The sequence below is a fragment of the Schistocerca cancellata genome, chromosome 12, assembly GCF_023864275.1.
Source record: "Schistocerca cancellata isolate TAMUIC-IGC-003103 chromosome 12, iqSchCanc2.1, whole genome shotgun sequence".
NCBI classification, from domain to species: Eukaryota; Metazoa; Arthropoda; class Insecta; order Orthoptera; family Acrididae; genus Schistocerca; species Schistocerca cancellata.
Genome location: NC_064637.1, coordinates 25,023,630 through 25,047,036, shown reverse-complemented (window position 1 = coordinate 25,047,036; position 23,407 = coordinate 25,023,630). Strand labels below are relative to the sequence as shown.

At 40.6% G+C, this 23,407-nt stretch overlaps 1 protein-coding gene across 1 annotated transcript in view; it reads right to left on the bottom strand.

The window, feature by feature from the left end:
• The window catches only part of LOC126109571 (peroxidase-like), a 368,534-nt gene that overhangs the window by 92,928 nt on the left and 252,199 nt on the right, over positions 1–23,407 (bottom strand). Inside the window, exon 4 of the mRNA XM_049914593.1 lies at positions 15,985–16,030. The gene's annotated coding sequence lies outside the window, so the exon portion shown is untranslated. The remainder of the gene's footprint in view (positions 1–15,984; positions 16,031–23,407) is intronic.

Sequence of the window (23,407 nt, the reverse complement as noted above, 5' to 3'; positions counted from 1 at the left end):
TTTGGAGGTGGGAGCATCATCGTGTTGGGATGCATGTCCGGCAATGGCGTGGGTGATTTAGTGTTCATTGATGATATGATGAACGAGAAAGCGTATTTGAATATACTGCGAGGACATTTGAAACAGAGTGCACGGCATCTAGGTATAGCGAACAACGTTCATTTTTATCAGGATAATGATCCCAAGCATACCGCGCATATTGTACAAATGTGGTTGCTCTTCAATTGCCCGAAAGTACTGCAGCTCCCTCCCCAATCACCAGACCTTAACCCAATCGAACATTTTTGGGATAAATTGAAACGGACCCTCCGCGCGGACAACATCTATACGAAGGTGACCTTGAAAGAGAAACTGAGCCAAGAATGAGCAAATATACACCCAGATTTCACGAAAAAACGTGGAAAGTATGCCTAGTAGATTGGAGGAAGTATTGAAAATGAAAGGTGGATCCACAAGGTATTGACATTTTCGTCGTACAACTTATGCACATTTATTGGACACTGTCCGAATACTTTCGTAGCAGCAGGGTGTGCAGGATGTTTCAAAATGGTTCAAATGGCTCTGAGCACTATGGGACTCAACATCTTAGGTCATAAGTCCCCTAGGACTTAGAACTACTTAAACGTAACTAACCTAAGAACATCACACCCATACCCGAGGCAGGATTCGAACCTGCGACCGTAGGAGTCCCGCGGTTCCGGACTGCAGCGCCACAACCGCTAGACCACCGCGGTCGGCGCAGGATGTTTCATTTTTGTTGTTAATTTTTCTGTTTTGGAAACGAAATAATACAATAATTCTTTCGTAATTAATGTTGTTACGCATATATATTGCTAATAAATATATTTGGGTTTCATAGTTGGTGTTTCTCCAGTACTCATTGTGAAACTTCCCACTGTCCGAATACTTTTGCGACTGAGTGTATACAGAGTACCCCAAACCTTTTGGACCAAAATTATATGGATCGTAATGGATCCTAAACTGTATGTAATTTGAAACTTCGTGGTAGACTAAAACTGCACATCAGAGTGGGAATGGAACCTGGGACTGAGCAATGCTTTACCTCGATGCATTTTTTATTTATTTTATTTTTTTCTCCGAGATTTATTTCGGCGAACGTTTGCCATACTCATTAGGTAACTTTTCACTGTGTAACATACAGGGTATTTCACGAAGATACGCAAATATTTTAATATGTTATTCTACAAGTAAAACTAAAGAAAAACGTTCATATAAACATAGGTCCGCAAACATTTAGTTACGGAGTTAGGTTAATAAAAGATTTTGCCTGAAATTTAGAAACTTCGCTAATATGAAGCCATCGCAAAACTGTACGAGGTTAAAGTAAACTATGATTTCCATTTATTTTCTTTTTATTGGTCTATTGAATCTAATAAAACATGACCCAGACAGGTATCTGCAGTAGTTTTGCAGAACATCCAGAGAAGCAAAGATTATTATTATAGAAGTAAATTTGTTTACTTTCTATTAACAATGTAGAAAAGTTTATGTCATTGTTGGCAACCGTTGGTGAGTTGTTTCAGTCGTTTCCTAACCTTGAAACGAATTACTTTCCTGTATTGTTCAGTGAAAGAACATAATAACAACGGTTTGACATGAATTCACGTGTGCTTTGGTATTGATAAAAGCAGATTACCTGACACATTCCTACAGTTTCGGTTAATGTTATTACCATCAATTTTCCAAAATTAAATTCTCTACAACTTAAGTTAAAAACTTTGTGCGTTTATTAGGATTTAAAAAACAAATTGCGCCGAGTAGTTAAATTAAAAATTTTACGAAATTACCTCTTTGCTTCTCTGGATGTTCTGGAAAATTACTGCAGGTACGCGACTGGGACATGTTTTATTAGATTCACCAGACCAATAACAACAAAATAAATTGAAATCGTGCTTTACTTTAACCTTTTACAGTTTTGCGATTTCTTCATATTAGCGAAATAGCTAAATTCAGGCAAAATCTTTTATTAGCCGTAACTCCGTAACTAAAGATTTGCAGACCTATGTTTATATGAACTTTTCCCTTTAGTTTTACTTATACAATAACATATTCAAATGTTTGCATACCTTCGTCAATCGCCCTGTATATAAAATGTTACATATTTATTTTTAAATATTGTTTCGAATTAGTTAAATATACGAGGGGCTTTCAAAAAGGAATGCAACACATATTTTTTTCGGGCACTTTCGGCTGAAAAAATGCGAAATTGGTTTTGGACATCGTGGAACATTCCCTTTTCAGCCCCTATAGTTTTATGAAGTTCAGACAGGTGACCGAACTATAATATGCAGCTTTCAAAATGGCGTCTGCAAAGGAGGTGTGTTTCAAGCGAAGAACTGTCGTTGAGTTTCTTTTGACGGAAAATCAGAGCAAGATTCTCATAGGCGCTTGCAGAATGTGTACTGAGCCTGGCAGTGAACAAAAGCACGGTGGGTCGTTGGACGAGATGTGTATCTTAATCGAAGCAATCTCGCGCAAATGTGATCGATCTTTCGACTGCCGGTTGGCCGCACACAGCTCTGTCTTGCAATGTTGGGACGTGCGGACAGTCTCATTCGAGGTGGATCAGACACCTCGCTGCTCAGCTGGACGTCTCTGTTGGTAGTACTGACACACTCCTGCACCAGTTACGGTCTCAAAGCAGTGAGCCCGCTGGGTTTATCGCCGCCTAGCAGAAGACCATAATGAGCAACAAAGGACCGTCCGTGCGGAGTTCCTTACGCGTTACGTTGACTGATCGTTGACAACTTTTTGTCGAACATCGTCACAGGCGATGAAACGTGGCGTTCATCACTTCGAACCGGAAACAAAACAGCAATCCATGGAGTGGTGAAACACCGCCTCACCTCCGAATAAAGCTCAAAGCCGCTCCCTCAGCTGGCGGAGTCATGGCGACGATCTTCTGGGACTCTGAAGGGATTATTCTGTTTGATGGTGCAATGGTGAACTCGGAAGTTTATTGGCGACCCTCAGGAAACTGAAGAAACGTCGGCACAAAATCGCAGACGAGCTTCTCCAAGTCTGCGTACCCGAGAGCAGTTCACAGAACTTCATTGGAATGGTCCTCGTGCACCCTACAGCAGATCTTGCAGCTTCCGACTTCCACCTGTCTGGCCCAATGAAGTGTGCACTCCGCGGGAAGTAATGATGGGGAACTGTTGAAGCGTTTATCGACTAATGAAGTCATCAGAAGATCAAAACAAATTGCAAAACGATTTAGAAGAAATATCGAAATGGTGCGAAAAGTGTGTTGATCTTAAATAACGAAAAGTGTGATGTCACGCACATGAGTGCTAAAAAAACGCGTTAAACTTCGGTTACACGATAAATTAGTCTACTCTAAAAGCCATAAATTAACTAAATACCTAGGAATTACAATTACGAACAATTTAAATTGGAAGTAACACACAGAAAATGTTGTGGGGAAGGCTAACCAAAGCCTGCGTTTCATTGGCAGGACACTTAGAAAATGTAACAGACTGTCTACACTACGCTTGTCTGTCCTCTTTTGAATACTGTTGCGCGGTGTGGGATCCTTACCAGATAGGACTAGCGGAGTACATCGAAAAAGTTGAAAGAAGGGCAGCACGCCTTGTATAATCGCGAAATATGGGAAAGAGTGTCACAGAAATGATACAGGATTTGGGCTGGACATCATTAAAAGAAAGGCGTTTTTCGTTGCGACGGAATCTTCTCATGAAATTCCAATCATCAACTTTCTCCTCCGAATGCGAAAATATTTTGTTGGCACCGACTTACATAGGGAGGAACAATCACAAAGATAAAATAAGGGAAATCAGTGCTCGTACGGAAAGATATAGGTGTTCATACTTCCCGCGCTATACGAAATTGGAACAATAGAGAATTGTGAAGGTGGTTTGATGAACCCTCTGCCAGGCACTTAAATGTGATTTGCAGATGTAGATGTAGATGTAGACGTTGGCTTCGACTTGGAGTGGTACCATGCAGGCATACAGGCCCTCAGTAGAGTGGAGAATAATACAGTGTATAGGGATCCTGAACAGAAGCAACTTTCTTTTAGAGAAAATATTTGTTGCACTACTTATTGAACGGTCCTCGCACTATGAGGTGTTAACTTGTATATCTCAATAAAAAAATCTGTGTTCATTCCCGACCATCAATTATGTATCTCACAGCAGTGAGTTTCGTATCTTCTGCAGTTTGGGTAATTCTGACCGCAAAGTTTTGTGGATATCGTGCAGTTGTCTGTAATAGTAAACTTCTTTGTTTATTTCTAATTTCTTCGACTAGTGTAAAATAATCACTTGATAGTAAGCTACGTCAGTTCTTCAAAAATGTTTTCGTCCTATTGCTAACTGACTTCCCCGTTTTCAAGAAGGGACGTCGAACAGATGTGCAGAACTATAGACCTATATCTCTAACGTCTATCAGTTGTAGAATTTTGGAATACGTATTATGTATTTCTGGAGACTAGAAATCTACTCTGTAGGAATCAGCATGTGTTTCCAAAAAGACGATCGTGTGAAACCCAGCCCGCGCTATTCGTCCACGAGACTCAGAGGGCCATAGACACGGGTTCACAGGTAGATGCCGTGTTTGTTGACTTCCGCAAGGCGTTCGATACAGTTCCCCGCAGTCGTTTAATGAACAAAGTAAGAGCATATAAACTATCAGACCAATTGTGTGATTGGATTGAAGAGTTCCTAGATAACAGAACGCAGCATGTCATTCTCAATGGAGAGAAGTCTTCCGAAGTAAGAAAGTGATTTCAAGTGTGCCGCAGGGGAGTGTCGTAGGGCCGTTGCTATTCGCAATGTACATAAATGACCTTGTGGATGACATCGGAAGTTCACAGAGGCTTTTTGCGGGTGATGCTGTGGTATATCGAGAGGTTGTAACAATGGAAAATTGTACTGAAATGCAGGAGGATCTGCAGCGAATTGACGTATGGTGCAGGGAATGGCAATTGAATCTCAATGTAGACAAGTGTAATGTGCTGCGAATACGTAGAAAGAACGCTCCCATATCATTTAGCTACAACATAGCAGGTGAGCAACAGGAAGCAGTTAATTCCATAAATTATCTGGGAGTAGGAGTGATTTAAAATGGAATGATCATATAAAGTTGATCGTCGGTAAAGCAGATGCCAGACTGAGATTCTTTGGAAGAATCCTAAGGAAATGCAATCCGAAAACAAAGGAAGTAGGTTACAGTACGCTTGTTCGCCCATTGCTTGAATACTGCTCAGCAGTGTGGGATCCGTACCAGATAGGGTTGACAGAAGAGAGAGAGAAGATTCAACGGAGAGCAGCGCGCTTCGTTACAGGATCATTTAGTAATCGCGAAAGCGTTACGGAGATGATAGATAAACTCCAGTGGAAGACTCTGCAGGAGAGACGCTCAGTAGCTCGGTACGGCCTTTTGTTGAAGTTTCGAGAAAATACTTTCACCGAGGAGTCAAGCAGTATATGGCTCCCTCCTACGTATATCTCGCGAAGAGACCATGAGGATAAAACCAGAGAGATTAGAGCCCACACGGAGTCATACCGACAATCCTTCTTTCCACGAACAATACGAGACTGGAATAGAAGGGAGAACCGATAGAGGTACTCAAGGTACCCTCCGCCACACACCGTCAGGTTGCTTGCGGAGTATGGATGTAGATGTAGATGTAGAAGGTAGCCTTCCTCGTCTGAATACATGGTTTTCATGTATAGACACGAGTGAGAAATGATATTACCTGATACGCGAAGCAGCTCGGGAACCGGCGACTTGATGCGGAATGTGATACACACGTGTTTACCACTCCTTTTAACTATTCGTTTCTCTTCAAAACATTCTTTTAATTCCTAATGCTGTAACCGCAAGTTGCTCATATTCTGCTGTTGGAAAATATTATTCACCTGCAGCTTGCGGTCAAAATGTTAATTTCTGTTGGCTTCTGCAAGTATACAGTTTACTTTTTGCCACACTGGACATGCACGTTACCAAGCTTTTCTAGACGTCAAGGTCGCAACCGTCGCGTCAGAAACTAGCTCCGAGCAAAATGCATATTAATAGCCGACACGTCTGCGGCACGTTGCAGTAGCCTAGGAAGAATTGTGTTGCGTAACACAATAATTTGTGCTTTTGTTTTTCTGCGACAAAGCTGTCTTTATTGCGTCATTCGCACTGAGTTCGCTTCATTATAGTAATTTGATTCTGTCACAGTACAACATAACAGTCGCAAAATTTCGACATTTTTTGTTACACACAGCAATATTAGCGCTCGAAGCGACCAGCACGTAACACTTCTGAATATGATATAGGATGAGCGCAAATACCAACGCTATATTGATTTGTAGCATAGGTTTTTCAATAGGTTGTGTATGTATTGCCTTAAAAGTAGACAATAACCAAAAATTACACCACATTTCTCATTCTATGGCTTCCTAAGGATGCTGGGAGGCACAAAATGGTATCTTCCAATACAGTTTATTTATGATTCTGTTCAGAGGTTTACTAAATAATGTCATTTTTCCTTTAGTAACAAAAAATTGCTAGTATACATCAGAAGACATGACCTTTTACAGAAAGACGTCGCATATCTATCCAACAAAGCGGAGTTTTGTTCGCTGCACTTTGGCCCAATCGGAACGCAGGAAACCTATATGGAATGTAATATTACATTACTCAACGTTTCAAAGGAGCTACGATATCTACAGCTTAAGAAAAAGCCACACAAGTGTGGTAATAAATAGTTAAAAGCAAAGAAACTGTTTTCCAACACAGTAGAAACCAATTCCAGAATTGTTGCTAAATGTGACCCTCAAACGGCAAGAATCTTCAACACATTTGCTTTTGAAGTAAAAGTAATTACATCTACAAAAATGTTCGTATGTTAGAAAGTCGAGTGAAGTGCAAGAATAGATGAATCATTAGACTCCATAAAAAATTCTAAGTGTCAAGAAAAATGCCAATCATAATTACAACAGACAACTATAGAAATATATTGTTCTCATACAGCCGGCCTATGTGGCCGTGCGGTTCTAGGCGCTTCAGTCTGGAACCGCTTGACCGCTACGGTCGCAGGTTCGAATCCTGCCTCGGGTATGGATGTGTGTGATGTCCTTAGGTTAGTTAGGTTTAAGTTGTTCTAAGTTCTAGGGGACTGATGACCATAGATGTTAAGTCCCATAGTGCTCAGAGCCATTTGAACCATTCTCATACATTAGATACGTGTTCATATTCTCTTGTTCTCAGTGGAATAAGCTGCAAATACACATATATTTGAAAGTATTTCTTCTTGAATAAGTTGTGGCTTATCAGTGTAATTCGGCTGTTTCTAAATATATTTCACGATAATTCATGACTCTTGTTTACTAAGGATGGGAACGCAAAAGTATAAAAACTATTTCGTTAATTAAGTAGAAAATAATAAAAAACAAATACTATCCTTACGACGCATGTGACGGCTTTCTAACGGCTTAGAGAGCTAGTGTTGGTTGGGTTGTTTTAGGGAAGGAGACCAGACAGCGAGGTCATCGGATTAGGGAAGGAAGTCTGCCGTGCCCTTTGAAAGGAACCATCCCGGCATTTGCCTGGAGGCAGTGTCACTGAGTGTAGAGTTACTTACTCCTGGAAAATGATAAAAGGCATGGAAAGTTAGTCACTGGAGTTTTCTCTATTATTGTCACGGGAAACCTAAATCACGATGGCCGGACGCGGGATTGAACCGTCGTCCTCCCGAATGCGAGTCCAGTGTCTAACCAGTGCGCCACCTCGCTCGGTAGCACGTTTTGTTCCGCCTGTCGAACGGTAACCCGCCAGAGAGTGCTACACTGTATATTATACTACTCTGTGGTTCTGTTTGATTATACAAAGAAATAATATTATAATTGCCTGATAATGTTTCAACAGGTTTGTGACATTATTAGTCAGCCATATTTTATTCGGATGTAGAATGTACATGTTTTACGCAACAATTACTGCAATGACAGAGTCGTATAAATGTTTTTATTTGTACTGTGAGCATTATTTTACTCTCCAGAAGGTTAGCTTTCGTCTTTCCTTATTTACATGCCATTTTCAATTGCACGATGTTTTTATGAAGTTAGTGTACGAGTTTCGTACAACAGGTACTAAAGAACCTAATCTTCCAGACTAGAGAATAAGGTAATGATCATAGCAGATATAATGTGGTCTTATGCGTAATAGTAGTTTCAATATAATGTTACGAAAAACACGTGTTTTCAAGACATGAATAAAATATGACCCGTTGATGATTGCTCCGTCTCATAGTGCACCAAGAGACGAAATGATTACGTGCGTATTTTGTTCAATGATCTTTTACTGAGAACTGAGCCAGTATGTGTGTCTGCGCAGAGATTAACTGACATCACATTGTGTTGCAGGTAGTGGGGAGCGGGTGTGGTAATTACGACAATAAATAATCACTCGCAGCCTCGTCACTTACTATGAATACTTTTATTCTTGCAGCGTATACGCAATGCGTGTAGCATAGAGCTTATACTCCAGAGAACTGATCTGGCAAAGATACAGTTGTTCTTCCTGCGCTAGGGCAGCGATATTATTGGAGAGGGGGAGGGGTAGAACCAGTGGTTCTAAGTTAACACAGTGTCACTGAGTGTAGAGTTAGGTGGCTCTTACTCCTGGAAAATGATAAAAGGCATGGAAAGTTAGTCATTGGAGTTTTCTCTATTATTGTCCCTCATATATAGAAGCTTTCCATAGTTTCCTAATTTCCTTTAGCCCTCTATTTTATTTGACACCTTTTACAGTACTTCTTGTTTGTTGAGGTGTGTGTTGCCTTATGACACGTAACTGAAAACGTTATATCTTTCACAAATGTGCCAACGAAATGAGCGTAACTAACAGTCAAATAAATTTGTACAGCCTGAGGTCGTAACGTGCACAGCAATCTGTATCCGCTTCGTCGACTTGCGCATCGATAATTAAGGATTACGACGGCACAAACACCCGATCTATCTGACACTGTTCAACATCATGACAGCAGACATCACGTAGATCATTATGAACAGCTCAGCATATCTAGCTGGGATCTGGTCGGGACACTCTGAGATGGGGAGTCGAAATTAAGTAAAAGATTTATTTATTGTAATTACTTTTTATTTAGAACACAATTACATGGAGCTTATTGCGGCAGATGATGTTGATGTACGATATTTTTCGGAAGCTTACACTCTTTTCAGCAAGTTCTTTTTCCCTTTTACCTACTTATAAAACTGCGTGCAAGTCAGCTCGTAGTTAAACTGGTACTATAAGATATATTCCACTTTTTCTAGGCGCTTCAGTCTGGAACCGCGCGACCGCTACGGTCACAGGTTCGAATCCTGCCTCGGGCATGGATGTGTGTGATGTCCTTAGGTTCGTTACGTTTAAGTAGTTCTAAGTTCTAGGGGACTGATGACCTGAGATGTTAAGTCCCATAGTGCTCAGAGCCATTTGAACCACTTTTTCTGGCAACAGTCGATTTCTTTCATCAGTCCACTGGGCCGACATCAGCGAAAATACTCTTTCCACCGGGGCGTCGTGTGCGGGAATAGAAAACAAATGGTCGCATAATTTTAACAGTTGGCGTTTGAATTCAGGATTTTCGGTTTCCTTAAGAAAATAAATCTACCTTTCTTGCACGAAGTATTTAGATTTCCATGCTTCCGAGTCACGCTTAGTTTTCAAAAAGCTCTTCCTACAAATAATTGTCGCCGGAAATCTTCACATTATTTTTAGTGAGGTACATAATAGTATTTTCAATCGTCACCCAATCTGGGGTTTCGTAGAGCGTCATCCACTCAAATGCTTGATATCTGTTAGAAGAAACAGCTAATTCCTCTAACTAATCGAACGCTATGGTGTAGAAAGCCATTGTCTTCCTGAAATTTCGAAATCAAATTAATTATTTCTTAGTTAGGATTCTCATTCTTTAATTTGTTCAAATTCATCTTGGTTTGCACGCCAGTAACTTTCATTCAGACATTTTTGAATGTTGATTAATATGTTTCTTATTTGAATTACCGCGACTTTATTCTTCTCCATGCTTTTTATGTGTTTTATTCAACAGAGCCAAGTTTGACTGCATGAACGTGAAGTAAATTTCACTGGTCGGACTACAGAAAAAATCTGTAATTATTTTAGATGGCCTGTCGTCGGCGTCAAAAAATTGTGAGGCGACCTATCAACATAAACTTGTTGATACAAATAAAGGTAGCTGAGGCTACATTTACATCTTGCGGTAACAGATGGCGTCAGTTCAGTACTTGAGCCAAGCTTGTAACAGTATTTCGCAAAGTCGGGACAAAATTATGTCTGGTCGGGACAAGGAAGTCCATAACGGTGACGGTCCCGATATATTGGGACGGATGGCAACCCTGTTTTATGTGAATGACATGGTAACCGGTTCAGAAGTCAAAGAAGAGCTAAAAAAGGTGCTAAACTGACAAACCACTAGAAGTAGTATAAAAGTACAAACAGTCACTCTGCAAACAGCACCGATGTTATTCAACACGTATGTGAAAGAAAGAGCAACAGCAGCAATGAAAGTAATTTATAACATCCAACGGCCTCAAAAACTCTCAATAGAAACGACGAAAGCAGTACTTAAAACGGCCATAGCACCAGCAGCAACTTACAGGATCCTCATACTCTGGACAGACTGAAAGTCAATGACTTATTAACTAGAGAAAATCAAATCGCGCCAAATGAAACGGATCTTGGGCGTTGAGAGCACAGTGTCTTCTGGACTGGCGTACGTCTAAGACAGAAAGCCTCTTTGTAGAAAACATCAGAATGCAAATACTCCTGGCCTACACCACGGCCTACGAAAGCAAACGCCAAATGCTCGTAGAAATACGCAACTCTATCTGGAACGACTTCTGCCCAACCGATGCCGTAAAGACAGAAGTGCGAAAAATTACGAACTGCGACACGCGGTAACACGATACGCAACACATGGATTGCGCCACAAGTTCTGCCAAAACAAGAGCAATGAACATTGTGGAAGACATCATGCAAAAAAACTGCAGAAAAAGAAGTGTCGATAATAAGATTAGGACTAGAGTAAAGTAACTCAGCTTTGCGCTTGTATTTTTATTTGCACATTGTGTGCATTTTCATTAATAAACAATAAAAAAACACCCAATCGTTGAGAGAAGAAAACACCAGACCGAGGGAGGAATAGGACCCAGCACCTCTCGATCTGGTCTAATCACTAGACCACGAGCTGCAACAATGCTTTATAGTTTTTAATAGTGCTGGTAGCAATAAAATGTAATTACAACTAGATGATAATCAGTTTTGGTTCACTAGCAACCATTCTTAGTTATATGGAAACAAAAAGGAAAATTACCTTTCAGTTAACATCGAAACCCTCCTAACAGTGTTTTAAAAAATACAGTTTTCATGAAAGTGTTAAAACGTTAAAAATGGTGAATAAAAACCTAGAGGTATGGTGTGTTTTTAATATTTTTTAAGACGAATGGCGACTTGCAAGTAGCCATATAAAAGTTCCGGTTGCGACAGTGTTAAAAACATACGTAATAACGACTTTTAAATCATTTTCTTGAAAGGAAAACATCTTCCTACTCCGTAGTTTTTCCTTTCCTGAAGAGAGTGGAGGGGACGCGGGGGGGGGGGGGGGCGACACCCTTGCCGCCGTGTATGAGCGCTTTTGTACGCAAGTACAGTGTAAATCACAACATTGTTACCAAGCGTGACTTTCCAATATTAACACCTCACTGCGCTTCTTTGTAGATGTGAAACGCCTTGACGTTTAGCCGAGCGGTTCTAGGCGCTTCAGTCTGGAACCGCGCGACCGCTATGGTCGCAGGTTCGAATCCTGCCTCGGGCATGGATGTGTGTGATGTCCTTGGGTTAGTTAGGTTTAAGTAGTTCTAAGTTCTACGGGACTGATGACCTCAGCAGTTAAGTCCCATAATGCTCAGAGGCATTTGAACCTTGACGTTTAACACTAAAAACTGAATTTTACAGATGAAGATGATTGAAAAGGTTCTAAAGCTAGAACGAGTTCCTGAGCTCATGGAGTGACAATGTGTGCTGAAGCGTGTCTGGCACTTTCTGCCCTCTTTTGATGGAGATTGTTGGTACTCGCGAGCAAGAATTGAACGCAAAAGATGTATAATGCTTCTATAGCCTTCCCACAGTATACTGTTCAGTTCAGCTTTTATTTCTGCTAATAAATACGGAAGTACTACATGAATCAATTTTGTTTGCACATGTGCAGTAGCGCGTAGTAATGTTTCTACCCATACTCAAAAAATAACAAATTAGAGTTTCCTTTATTATGCCTCATTCTAGTTTCTCATGCTGGTTCGAGTGCCATCATTGTCGTTTTTTGAAAACAGACGACGTAAAGTGATGACTCAAGTAGAATTATTCATGGCCCTAGATTGTCTGTCTGACGGTGAAAATGGCTTTGATTTGACGATTCGGATGAAGATACTGCTATAACTGTGAATGTTCTGAAATCTGCAGATAGTGACAGCGAGCCTGATGTTACTAGAGGGGCTACATATAATTCAAATAATTTTTCGGGCCATGATGATTATGGACTTGTGAAATCGCATATTACTAGGAAATAACTATCATGTACTGTACTGTGTGTAGAAACCAAAGACGTTTCTCCTTCCACAAGAAAAGTAAATGTTATCATTCCATTATCTCTGATTTTTATCGTCTCTGTTGTTGAGTGTAAAGTAAATAATTCTGATTTTGTTCTTCCTCTATTACAGACGAAGGGAATTTGTGAATATTACGTGTTACAACTCGATAGTAAGAGCAGAAGTTGTGTTTCGCGAACAGATAAACGAGTGATCATCACTGATAAATAATTAGGTGAGACTCGAACGTAAATATTACTCTTTCTAGTCATTCAGTTTCAGATACACTACGTCGACGTGGAGTTAGAAGGACGCTGGGGAGATTGGGAAACGAACCTGCAAATAAATAAACACGGCGACTTTCAACTGACTCAAGAGCACACTACGAAAAATCTGCCACAGCTCTTTACTAACATACTACCACTCGACAAAACACACACAAGGTGTGTTTATTGCAATTTCAATGGATATTTCAATAGACCATTTGAAAAACAAGAATACATGCTAATCTTGTCTATAAAACAATACAAAACAATAACAGTCAGAATATAACGCGTTGCTGATATACTACAAGTTGTAAAATCATTCAAAGCTACATAAAAATCGAATCATTCGAAAAAAAGGAAATCTCACAGTGCTTCATTTCGTAATGAACCAGACATGGGAGCATTTGGAAACGTTGTGATTCACTTCGTAACGGAAATTTCATAGGACCAGAAATCCAGGATCTATTTTGACAGATATCATACCTCTCTAGATCTGGTTGTATACCTATTCAAGCTAGCTATTCATTTTGTGGGAACGATCCAAAGGAACAGAATACGAAAGTGCTTGTATTCTGAGGAACACATTAATACCGTTGGCAAAGCGGATGGACAATATATCGTCTGTTTCCTGTCTACTTTTGTCGGCGAGCTGCCAAAATCTGCAATGAAATTGTTTGACAGGAAGAAGAGAAAATGCAGAATGGCAGAATATACTGCTGCAGTTTCTATTTACAACTCAGATATGGGAAATGTAGATTTATTATGTAGCAACCTTGCCAGATGTCATATAAAGATTAAGTACAAGTGATGTTATTTATGTTTGATTGTCCATGTGATTTATATGATTGTAATAAACTCATAGATTCTCTACAGAAGACTACTCACTGAAAGAAGAACAGCAGACATGCCAATGAAGAAGAAGTTCAGAACTGAATTGGCTCAAGCTCTTTACCAGATTGGTTCTGGAGCAAAATAGCGCGGTAGACCACCTAGCACAGACCAAATAGAGATCAACGGGCTTCAACATCGGGGATCATCGTTACTCCCAAAGAATATAAGATTAGATTCCTTTATTCACTAGTCAATGTAGAGTGAGGAGTGAATAATGTGCACACGCCCCAACTGCAACGGCCATAACTTATGTTTGAATAAAGTATCTAGTAATAAATATGCTACCAGTCGCTTTTTTAACTCTTTATTCAACCATGAACATGTTTTCGAGCCACTGGATATGATGGATATCTATCGTGTCCATATTCCTTGTAAAAACATTCAGTGTTTACTTTCTGTGAGTCAGTGTAAAACCAAGTGCTGCTAAATATTGTGTGTATTTGTGTACATAGCTTAATAATGTGCGCTATAAGAAGATACCTGATATGGATACCAGAAGGCAGTGCACTGTAAGTACCTAAAACATAAAATACTTTCGTGTTCGTAAAGTTTCGTCACTGACTGCTAAATTTCCCTCATTTCCGCCAGCAGCATCAGCACTGCATATGACTACACTCGGTCCACAACATTATGTTCTTGTAACACCTTCATCTACATCTACATTTATACTCCGCAAGCCACCCAACGGTGTGTGGCGGAGGGCACTTTACGTGCGACTGTCATTACCTCCCTTTCCTGTTCCAGTCGCGTATGGTTCGCGGGAAGAACGACTGCCGGAAAGCCTCCGTGCGCGCTCGAATCTCTCTAATTTTACATTCGTGATCTCCTCGGGAGGTATAAGTAGGCGGAAGCAATACATTCGATACCTCATCCAGAAACGCACCCTCTCGAAACCTGGCGAGCAAGCTACACCGCGATGCAGAGCGCCTCTCTTGCAGAGTCTGCCACTCGAGTTTGCTAAACATCTCCGTAATGCTATCACGCTTACCAAATAACACTGTGACGAAACGCGCCGCTCTTCTTTGGATCTTCTCTATCTCCTCTGTCAGCCTGACCTGGTACGGATCCCATACTGATGAGCAATACTCAAGTATAGGTCGAACGAGTGTTTTGTAAGCCACCTCGTTTGTTGATGGACTACATTTTCTAAGGACTCTCCCAATGAATCTCAACCTGGCACCCGCCTTACCAACAATTAATTTTATATGATCATTCCACTTCAAACCGTTCTGTACGCATACTCCCAGATATTTTACAGAAGTAACTGTTACCAGTGTTTGTTCCGCTATCATATAATCATACAATAAAGGACCCTTATTTCTATGTATTCGCAATACATTACATTTGTCTATGTTAAGGGTCAGTTGCCACTCCCTGCACCAAGTGCCTATCCGCTGCAGATCTTCCTGCATTTCGCTGCAATTTTCTAATGCTGCAACTTCTGTGTATACTACAGCATCATCCGCGAAAAGCCGCATGGAACTTCGGATACTATCTACTTCAACTGATGGTGAGCCTTCATTGGCTGGAAAACATGTTCATGGTTGAAAAAATGTTTAAAAAAAGCGACTGGTTGTATATTTACTGCCAGATAAATCGCCAATTTAAATTACAGCTGCAGTTCGTCACCCACAACGAAAAAAAAGACAAAAACTGCATTTTTGCATTCTATAGTATCTAAAGACGCGTGCCATCCGTCCATTTTCGACAGTACCATTAATTCTGTCATACATACTGTTCATCTGGTATTTAAAATAATGTTTTTATACTTAATAAACGTTTATTAATGGTACGATTTTCACGCGGTTCTGCGTAAGTGCGAAGTGTCAGGTAACAGTGAATATGATACGTTTCACACAATTTACTACTAACGCAAAAAAGATTTTTTTCAATATTAAGAATGTATTATTTTTTTCAACATTGTTTCTGGCAGCCTTGAACAATTTAAAAAAAAACAGTGTTTTAAAGTAGGTGCAGAATGACGGATTAAAACGCTGGTTAAAGCATAGTTAGCCGTTGTTACAAGCGTTTCGCATTAACTGAAAGGCAATTTTTCTTTTTGTTTTAATATATACGAGGATGGTTGCTAATGAACTGAAATCGGTTATCATCTAGTTGTAACCACATTGTGTTACGACAAGACCAGTATAATACCTAACAGCCAGATAGGTGCAGCTATACGCACTTACCCACTGAGTACGGCGCACAGTCCAACTCTTGTACCTCTGGTGCAATCTGGAATAAAAGAAGAGATACGTCTTTTAATGCTATACAACAGAGAATTCTTTCTGAGAAATTACAGGGGCCCGCATCTCGTGGTCATGCGGTAGCGTTCTCGCTTCCCACACCCGGGTTCCCGGGTTCGATTCCCGGCGGGGTCAGGGATTTTCTCTGCCTCGTGATGGCTGGGTGTTGTGTGATGTCCTTAGGTTAGTTGGGTTTAAGTAGTTCTAAGTTCTAGGGGACTGATGACCATAGATGTTAAGTCCCATAGTGCTCAGAGCCATTTTTTTTTTGAAATTACAGGGAAACTGAGAATATGAAAACACGTCCAGTGGAAAACAGGACTACCCGGTAGAATGGAAACATACTAGACCACATGTGATCTTTTCCCGTATAGTATGAACACATGGCCCTACAAGGTTGTTGACTGATGATACACATGGATTTTCAGCTATACATGAGTAAACTGCCTATAAAATTACAGTCAGCAAACTAAGTTTATACTCTCTACTCACGCATGACCAAAAAATATCTAGACGAGTTCTTTGGCAGAAACTGTATGCATTGCATTTTGTGTCAATTACGCGATTACACTGTTTGCTAAGTCGTTTAGAATAGTACGTACCGTGTCTTCGACAACGACACTTCTGTCATTTTCGAACCGAATTTTTTAAATTTTCTGCAATGTTTTGTGTCAGATCACTCTCATATTTAGCTCTTGGATGCTTAACGGGGGTCTTCCAGAACCGGCTATATTTCATTTCCACGAGAAATTCTCTTAAAATTTGTTTATTTTAGTTGCTGTCCTGTATACTCCTAGGAAATACAATTGATTTTCTTCGGAAGGAACATTGTTTGTTTCAAGGCAAATTAATCACTTTATTTTATGAATCTTGTAATCCTTGCATGACAGGAGACTTTAAGACGCCTTGGCTAACCAGGCGTCTTTCCGATACTTGATTTATCTTTTACCTGAAAGAAGTGTTCAAGTAGCTCGAGTATTGATACCGTAAAGCGGGGTGACTTTGAACATTTTAAATTCATTTTTGTAAATTAAACAGAAACTACTGAAAATATTGACATGAAACGTTTTGAGATGTTGCAAGAGGTGTTAATGAATACTATAAAGCAGATTGTACATTTTTATCCCCTATGTCTAGTTTCTTTTTTTTTTAATTTTTCGGTGTTCAATTTCAGCCCATGGATCCGGGTCACTTTGAACATGGAAACATTTGCCTGTTCTGTGGGAGTCATGTCAATTACTGTTAAATGACACCCCTATCATATGAAACAGCATGATATTTTGTATGTAAATATAGTTTTCAAAGTAACTTATTTAGAAAAATTTGAGTATTTTTTATGAATTTTCTTTAATCACTTGAAACTGTTCTTATGATTACAGCTTCACTTTGCTAATAATGGAAATGGGTGCTGAGCTAGTTATGAAATAAGAAAATTATTTAAAAACAGAGCTTTCCAAAACAGTCTGTATGACTTTAATAAAAGAAATGACAGAAAAGTTATCACATTTCAAAGAAATACATCTGTAAACACTCTACAGGAAAGGAAATTGCCACGAAAGAGTTTACGCTCTAGCAGATGCCATAGACATCAAATTTAAACTCAAAATGGAGCCTTCTCCTTCTATTTACCTTAGAATAAGGTAGTATCCTACAAATGTCATCTTTCTCAAAATCTGACACATTGGGAACATTAGATCACACAAAAAAACTTCATCTAAATTCCACCTTGGAATGCCATTTCCTCAGAAGTGTTACTCCATCATCAGTAATAACATGTCCAACACTATTTTACACATTTCTTTGAAGGAAACTTCACTAAAACATGTTTTCTATGGAGTTGATGTGTCAAAGAATAGGGAAAGCTCTCTTCAAATCACCGCTTGAAAGACAAGCCTTCATATTATATTTTTTTACGTCACCAAAGAATAAATCTAACATTTTATGCATTCTGTAAACGTTCACTCAAGTGTTAAACTTGCCTAAAAAAACTCATTTCAAAATCTAAACTCAAAAATGCTTCTAATAATAGGCAAATATTTTTGCAGTTGTGAAGGAACTTACATGTCCAGAAAATTATTTTATTTCCTGGCTTCGGTATACAATGTTATTTCATATCGACTGTCATGTCATCGGAAAGTCTTGATTGTTGATAATATTTAACGCTCTGGCCTTAGTTCCATATTTACACACTAAAGAGCAGCATTTTTTTTAAAAGACGCTAAATTGCTGTTCAAAGTCACCTCGCCGTTCAAAGTCACCCCGCTTTAGGGTAACAATTATTAGTTTCGCTCAGTTACACTCTTTGTTCAGAGGTCAGAAATACTGTAGAAGATACGTATAAGTACTGAACTGAAGGTAAGTCTGCTTTTCCCATTCAGATGAACATAAGTTTCGTATCATAAACAGAATTGATATGTACGACACTTTTAATCGTTACTTAGGACATAGATACTATACTACCTATAAGAGACAGAAGAACATCAAAAATCAGCTGAAGTAACCAAAACTTTCAATCAACTGTTAATGAAGATTTTTTTGATCAAGGAAAGATTCAGTGCTGATGGTTGTCAGCATTATTAACCCACTCCTTCTAGCACCCAAGTTGTGAAGAATCAGACGACACAGAGTACAGAATTGCTGGTTTCCTTAGCGATCATTATGGAACCCAATACAGTGTATGCCAACAGTGAGCAGAATACAGGTGTATAATGTCATGAAAATTCCACCTGGCCCAGTAAAAGATACTGTAACCAAACGAAAAGAAAAATCCACTCGAAATGAAGAGTTCCACATCCAGGGAACTTTTATAATCATCATTTTCGTCCGAAAGACAATTTTATGGTTGTGTGTTGTGTGGCCAAAAAGAACAAATGCGTTACAATGCTAAGTCTCTGTAACAAAGCACCACTGTAGATTAGGGACGTAACAAGTGAGAGAAAGTTTGGCTACAAGATACTATATACACTTGAAAGGGACAGTCAAGAGGATCGTATTTCATCTTACGGACAAACTATTGGACGTATTGGCAATAAATAATTTGTGGTTATCTCTGCAGTAACATCTGAACTACACTGAAGGCAGATATGATAAAAGCAGAACTTTTCTCATATGGAGAACGTTGCGAAATTACTCGGCAACAGACGAAAATGGAGGAAACTGAAAGATCACCAAAACGCAGATGCTCCATATGCCCAAATCTAGTAGACAGGAAGGTGGTCAAACATTCTGCAAATGCACAAATGATATATGCCATGAACGTAGTGAAACTATTTCTGCAGAGTGTTATTTTTAATGAGCAAATATTCTGGCATGAATCAGTAAAACTGACAGTTATTCGACTGTGGAAAGTTATATTGTAATATATAATATTGTATTTCATATCATAATAAAACAAATTTCACACTATCATATTTAATACCTTCTTTTTCATTCTGTGTCCCCAACCAGTTCAAAATTTGATAATATTTCTTTCAATGCCAATATTTAGTATTTGTTTTAAGCTAATGGTCTCACAGACCCCTCTCGTGGATTTTTGTCAGTCCAGCCACTCTTGCATCAAAGGGTTAAAAAAGCAGTGGACTCAGAACAGAGCCTTATTGAACCGCCCCTCCACCCCCCACCCTCCCCCACCCCTGCCTTCACCACTTTACAGTCTACCTGTCAGAAAACAATCTGTTTCCGTTTATAGCCAGATAAGCTCCTGCTTCCTATTTTCTAGATATGAATAAATGAACATCGACCTTTTATCCCATCCCAAAGAAAGCAGGTGTTGACAGATGTGAAAATTACCGAACTATCAATTTAATAAGTCACAACTCAATAATACTAACGCGAATTATTTACAGACGAATGGAAAAACTGGTAGAAGCCAACCTCGGGGAAGATCAGTTTGGATTCCGTAGAAATGTTGGAACACGTGAGGCAATACTGACCCTACGACTTATCTTAGAAGAAAGATCAAGGAAAGGCAAACTTACGTTTGTAGCATTTGTAGACTCAGAGAAAGCTTTTCACAATGTTGACTGGAATACTCTCTTTCAAATTCTAAAGGTGGCGGGGGTAAAATACAGGGAGCGATTGGCTATTTACAATTTGCACAGAAACCAGATGGCAGTTATAAGAGTCGAGGGGCATGAAAAAGGAAGCAGTGGTTGGGAAGAGAGTGAGACAGGGTTGTAGCCTCTCCCCGTTGCTATTCAATCTGTATATTGAGCAAGCAGTAAAGGAAACGAAAGAAAATTTCGGAGTAGGTATTGAAATCCATGGAGAAGAAATAAAAATTTTCAGGTTCGCCGATGACATTGTAATTCTGTCAGAGACAGCAAAGGACTTGGAAGAGCAGTTGAACGGAATGGATAGTGTCTTGAAGGGATGATATAAGATGAATATCAACAAAAGCAAAATGAGGATAATAGAATGTAGTCGAATTAAGTCGGGTGATGCTGCGGGAATTAGATTAGGAAATGAGAGGTTAAAGTAGTAAAGGAGTTTTGCTATTTGGGAAGGAAAATAACTGATGATGGTCGAAGTAGAGAGGATATAAAATGTAGACTGGCAATGGCAAGGAAAGCGTTTCTGAAGAAGAGAAATTTGTTAACATCGAGTATTGATTTAAGTGTCAGGAAGTCATTTCTGAAAGTATTTGTATGGAGTGTAGCCATGTATGGAAGTGAAACATGGACGATAAGTAGTTTGGACAAGAAGAGAATAGAAGCTTTCGAAATGTGGTGCTACAGAAGAAAGCTGAAGATTATATGGGTAGATCACATAACTAATGAGGAGGTATTGCATAGAATTGGGGAGGAGTTAGTGGCACAACTTGAGTAGAAGAAGGGATCGGTTGGTAGGACATGTTCTGAGGCATAAAGGAATCACCATTTTAGTACTTGAGGGCAGCATGGAGGTTAAAAATTGTAGAGGGAGACCAAGAGATGAATACACTACGCAGATTCAGAAGGATGTAGGCTGCAGTAGGTACTGGGAAATGAAGCTTCCACAGGATAGAGTAGCATGGAGAGCTGCATCAAACCAGTCTCAGGACTGAAGACCACAACAACAACAACATGTTTCAGTAGTTACCTTTAGTGGACGGTGCGAGAGGAAACAGGCTGTGATCTCAATCGCAACAGTCACGACACCCACTGGCTCAGTTCCCTGGCCACCTCTATCCATACGGTCGCAACAGCTACTTCGTGATCCGAAGCGCGAACTGCGGATGCTGTCCGTTTGCGTGGCTGTTGGAGGACGCATAAAAGGAATCTGCGCGCAGCCTTTATTTAAAACCGTGCCGGAAGCTTCCAGAGACGGTTCCGAGAAAAGAGCTGGAGCGACGCCGCCGTCAGAGGACCCCTAGTGCCGCTCTGGAGTCCCTCCGCTTCCGCCGATCTGTGTCGAGTCGTTATCGCCACACACGTGGCTCCACTGTTTCCCTGGAAAGCGGGGGTGGTCGGAAGCAGAGGGCGTGCCCAAAATTCACTCACGTCAGATATTCTGCCACTTTGCCCAATGCCGCCCCCTGCGACATTCTTTTTACGGTTCTCTACCTCGGTCGGTAAAAATACACTGAAGCGCCAAAGAAACTGGTATAGGCATGCGTATCCAAATACAGAGGTATGTAAACAGGCAGAATACCCCGCTGTGGTCGGCAATGCATATACAGTGGATTACAAAAAGGTACGGCCAAACTTTCAGTAAACATTCCTCACAGACAAATGAAGAAAAGATGTTATGTGGACATGTGTGCCGGCCGCGGTGGCCGTGCGGTTCTAGGCGCTCCAGTCCGGAGCCGCGCTGCTGCTACGGTCGCAGGTTCGAATCCTGCCTCGGGCATGGATGTGTGTGATGTCCTTAGGTTAGGTAGGTTTAAGTAGTTCTAAGTTCTAGGGGACTGATGACCAAAGCAGTTGAGTCCCATAGTGCTCAGAGCCATTTGAACCATTTTGGACATGTGTCCGGAAACGCTTAATTTCCACGTTAGAGCTCATTTTAGTTTCGTCAGTACGTACTGTACTTCCTCGATTCACCGCCAGTTGGCCAAATTGAAGGAAGGTAATGTTGACTTTTTGGTGCTTTGTTGACATGCGACTCATTTCTCTACAGTACTAGCATCAAGCACATCAGTACGTACCATCAACAGGTTAGTGTTCATCACGAACGTGGTTTTGCAGTCAGTGCAATGTTTACAAATGCGGAGTTGGCAGATGCCCATTTGATGTACGGATTAACACGGGGCAATAGCCGTGGCGCTGTACGTTTTTATCGAGACACATTTCCAGAACGAAGGTGTCCCGACAGGAAGACGTTCGAAGCAATTGATTGGCGTCTAAGGGAGCACGGAACATTCCAGACTATGACTCGCGACTGGGGAAGACCTAGAACGAAGAGGACACCTGCAATGGACGAGGCAATTCTTCGTGCAGTTGACGATAACCCTAATGTCAGCGTCAGAGAAGTTGCTGCTGTACAAGGTAACGTTGACCACATCACTGTATGGAGAGTGCTACGGGAGAACCAGTTGTTTCCGTACCGTGTACAGCGTGTGCAGGCACTATCAATAGCTGATTGGCTCCACGGGTACACTTCTGCGAATGGTTCATCCGACAATGTGTCAATCCTCATTTCAGTGCAAATGTTCTCTTTACGGGTGAGGCTTCATTCCAACGTGATCAAATTGTAAATTTTCACAATCAACATGTGTGGGCTGACGAGAATCCGCACGCAATTGTGCAATCACGTCATCAACACAGATTTTCTGTGAACGTTTGGGCAGGCGTTGTTGGCGATGTCTCGATTGGACCCCATGTTCTTCCACCTACGCTCAATGGAGCACGTTATTATGATTTCATACGGGATACTCTACCTGTGCTGCTACAACGTGTGCCTTTACAAGTACGACACAACATGTGGTTCACGCACGATGGAGCTCCTGCACATTTCAGTCGAAGTGTTCGTACGCTTCTCAACAACAGATTCGGTGACCGATGGATTGGTAGAGGCGGACCAATTCCATGGCATCCACGCTCTCCTGACGTCAACCCTCTCGACTTTCATTTATGGGGACATTTGAAAGCTCTTGTGTACGCAACCCCGGTACCAAATGTAGAGACTCTTCGTGCTCGTATTGTGGACCGGCTGTGATACAATACGCCATTCTCCAGGGCTGCATCAGCGCATCAGGGATTCCATGCGACGGAGGGTGGATGCATGTATCCTCGCTAACGGAGGACATTTTAAACATTTCCTGTAACAAAGTGTTTGAAGACACGCTGGTACGTTCCGTTGCTGTGTGTTTCCATTCCACGATTAATGTGATTTGAAGAGAAGTAATAAAATGAGCTCTAACATGGAAAGTAAGCGTTTCCGGACA